The sequence below is a fragment of the Camellia sinensis genome, unplaced genomic scaffold, assembly GCF_055761805.1.
Source record: "Camellia sinensis isolate YWXY unplaced genomic scaffold, ASM5576180v1 Unanchor10, whole genome shotgun sequence".
Classification (NCBI taxonomy): Eukaryota; Viridiplantae; Streptophyta; class Magnoliopsida; order Ericales; family Theaceae; genus Camellia; species Camellia sinensis.
Window position 1 is genome coordinate 3,566,005 of NW_028128988.1, and position 4,032 is coordinate 3,570,036.

A 4,032-nucleotide genomic window follows, 5' to 3' on the forward strand; every position below is an offset into this window, starting at 1 on the left:
TGAAAGATACAAGGAAATTATCAAGTCTGGAACTGTAAGTAGGAATTTATTTGCTCTTCATTTGTGATTACTTGTTAGTTCATCTATGTGGGTGATTATTCTGGATGAATGATTTCCAAGAAAATGGATTTGTCTTGTTAATGGGCAAGTGGAGCCCAGACCTGGAGTTTGAGATTGATGGATGGGGCCAAGGCTGCTGTAAGATAGACATTTTACCTTATAAATGCAATTGTCACTTTGTCATGGCTCTTAAGTTTTCATTGTATTTGCATATGTTATCCACAGTTAATTAGGGAAGACTACTTTTCTTGCCAAAGTTTAGTCAAATTCCATGTTCTCTTTCTTACATGAAGAATCAAATTTGAATTAACCTTTTTGGCTGACGATTATAGGGTAAATAATTAGCAGTCTGCTCTGCTGCAACTAAAAAAGTTATTTATCAATCCTCAAGCTTTTTTTTTTTTTTTTTGGTCTATCAAATTTAAATTTGATGAAAAATTGCTCAAAATCCATCTCCAACCTTTTCATAAAATGCTTATCAAATCAAGGGACAAACACTTTTTTCATCGCATTGAGTGAAGCATTTGGAATATTCTCTATATTGAGTGAAGCATTACCAAATTTCATCAACATGAGCAATAGGCAAGCAAAGTTCTCCTGAACTAGGTGCTTTGGCTTATGCTCCCATTTAGGTATTATTCTCCTGAACCAGGTGCTAGTGGCAGAAATAAGGTCAAGAGACATGTGCATATATTTAGTTCTTATAAGAAGGTAAAGCTCTTACAACAAGTGAATAAACATGTATTAAGGTAGGCTGATGTACACCATAACTCATGACAATGCTTAATTTGGTAGGTTTATGATTTGTTTGACTAGAGTGTTTACATATATTTCAATGTGCGGTATTTTATTTGAGTTTTTTTTATTTTCTGAAATTTTTAGCTCATATAAGAAGGTAAAGTTCTTGTAAGTGAACAAACATGTATCAAGGTAGGCTGATGTACAACATAAATTGAGTATTTACATATATTTCAAATGTGTCATATGTGACTTGAGCTTTTAATTTTCTGAAAGTCGAGCATTCATGCTATATTAGTTCTAGGTGCTTTAACTTTCTAATAATTTAATCTCATTATGTGAGTGTATAATCTAGGTGTCTATATTTATATGCATGTAGGTTAGTGTCATTGCCTTTTTAATTTTGGGCCGCGATATGACCCTTCATAGTTCATGGGGATGCTCTGAACTTATAGATTCTTTAGCTAAAGCTTATTTGTGGTTCTCATTTTTCTCTTCCTTTTTGATTTCAGTAATTTGTGTTTGTCATGTGTTCTAGTTTTTGCAACTAACTTCTGCAGCTTGTTGGGTCGTGTGCTGCTATTTGTTACATGGCAATTTGGGTTGGATACACAGACGTGCACTTAATCTTTGGTGTTTCTACGACCTTAGAGCATGTGCAGCTCAGCAGGGAGAGCTGAATAATCAGTTGAAGCAGTAGCTCTGGAAGATCTAGGTATGCTATTCCAGTCTGTATCTCTACCAATGATAGGAATTACGACTTCTTTTGTAACTGACTTTAGATACTCAGTATGATAGTTTTATCTGTTTCTCATTCTTTAGATGTTCTAGCCAATTCTTATTCAAGCTTTGAAACTTGATGTTGTTGATGAATATTTTTTTAGATCATGAATGCTTCATTCATTTGCTTGCCTAGTGCTCATGTTATAGGGCTGTAAACACGCGAAGTTCTTCTGGTCATTTGCTTTGTTGTCATCCATGAACTTGTTCAAGTGCTCATTAATGACATCATTCTTTGTTCTACAGGAGAAACAAAATTCCAAGAAGGAAATTGAATAGCTTGAGTTGATGTCTTGTTTTTACAAGCGTCAGTTCGCCAAGAGCATTCACTAGCATACCTAATAAACCAGGTATCCCATGGCTTAAACACACTAACCAACAATTAGCTGCATGCATGGAAGCTGCCTATAATTATAATATATCTTTGCATTATTAGCCAAGCAAGTTGACTCAAATCTTGTTGACCTTTGATCCATTTTGCTTTGTTGTCGCTTCTTTTAGGTCTCCAATTATAGGTGGCTTTTTGAATGCAAATATAGTTTATTAGAAGACCTTTACAAAGTGCTTGCCTACTACTAGATGTTTGTGACTTTGTGCAGATGTGTATATATATACACATATGAATTTTCCTGTGTATATGGTGATCTCATTTGCTCTTTCTTCATGTTGATTCCTTTCCATTTTTGATTTAAATGTAGTGCCTCTGTTCAGCTTCTTTCTTCATAGTATATTTGTTTTTTTTGTTTTTTTTTTTTTCTTTTCAGAGAGGAGGTAATAATTGTAACACAACACTCTGAAAATGGCAAACATAGCTGGGTCTTATGTCAAAGTTACAAGTAACTTCTGAATTGAAAACTCATCCCCACTGTGATTCATTCCTTCCTCTATGATTCATTCCGTCATATATAGCACCATGTTCTGAGATTAATGAACCACCTTTTCATCTTCTAAGGTTTTTATTCCGTCAAATAAGGTTTTTATTTTTAATAACCTTTGTTTTTGTTCTATTTATTATTTATTTAATGGAAGTGGTTTAGTTTTATCAACTTAAGCACTAACTAGGGACAAAATGATCTGTTATTGCCAGCTGAAGCAATGAAATTTTAGTATATTGAAGTTGTGGCTTTTGTATTATTTTGAGATTGGCCAAGCACTACGTTAGTGCTCTTTCATCCCTAACCCAAACCCTAATTCGTTTTTGAAAAATGCTTGGGAGCACTAAAAAATGAGCACTAGGGGGAGCACTAATGATGTGGCCGTGGGCCCCGCCCTCTTTCTATGCCTTCTTTTCTCTTTTTTTTCTTTTTTTTTTGCCATTCCCAATGCATTAGTGCTATTAGTGGTGTATTTTTTAGTGGTCTAAATCATTGTTGTTCATTTTTATATGAATTACCCTTTCTTCATTTTCCACATTATGGAGTTTGAATTATTTCATTGGCCCCAACTCCACGGGCTGCTCTCTAGAGAGACTCTAAATCATGTTACGTCTTGATTAAGAGGGTAACGTGATTCTGTGATATTCTTTTACTAGAAAATGCTTGACATGTCAACAAAACACTGAAGTATCCCTCTTTTGTGTAGTTTATTGCTCAGCACTCTCTGCATTTTAATCTGTTCTTCTTTGTTCATAGACCACTTATCAAGAATTTTATATTTTTCCTTACCTATCCAGTTGATGTATCTGGATGATGTTGCCCCTGCATCTAAGTTCAAGTCTAGTTGATTAATTTGAACTCTGATAAATTCTATAAACTTTTTAGATTTTTTTTCTTCTAATTTTTGTTTTCTTTAATTTTGAACAAATTGATAAGTTTATTTCTATGCCTCTGGCGACCTCTGAACTAATTTGTGTTTTCATTATTCAAGTCAGAAATTACTTGGAGAGATGGAAAATATGGTCAAAGAAAATTGAATATTCAAGAACTTTGAGTTTTCCTTAAGTTTTTTTATTGAGATTTTTATTGTGTAATCACAATAAAAAAAACCTTTTATTCCTTAATTTTCATTGTATATATTTTTGCAAAATTCGAGTTTCGTTTATAAAATATATAAGGTTATTAGCTATTCATATGTGGTCAATATTGTGATTCGAAGGAAATTTTTGTACAAATAATATTGATTATATTTTAGATATTAGTTCCATTTAGATTTTAATCACAATCTATACTCTATAATTGATAGTCACATTTTGTGATTGAATCTTTTTTTTATCACACCAATCGTGATGAGAAATATATATAATTGTGATATTATCTCATTATTAATCATGGATCATGTAAGTTTGATCTTAGGTTTTATTGATTATTAATCACACTTAAAATTTATGATCTAAATGTTTATTATCATGGTCAAAACACGGAATGGAATTATCTTTTAATGACAGTCAAAAAGTGTGAAAAAAATTATCCGTAACAACCACTCTCAAATATCACACTTTGACAAAATAAAAAATCA

General features: G+C 32.5%; 1 long non-coding RNA gene across 2 annotated transcripts; it reads left to right on the top strand.

The window, feature by feature from the left end:
- Positions 1–451: 451 nt before the first annotated feature.
- Positions 452–2,711, top strand: LOC145814445 (uncharacterized). 2 transcript variants are annotated; one of them, XR_014357800.1, is made up of 3 exons: positions 452–1,513; positions 1,825–1,928; positions 2,080–2,529. It is a non-coding gene; the product is annotated as an uncharacterized LOC145814445 (long non-coding RNA). The 2 variants fall into 2 exon arrangements; XR_014357799.1 differs by having other exon boundaries at positions 453–1,513; positions 2,343–2,711.
- Positions 2,712–4,032: the final 1,321 nt, after the last annotated feature.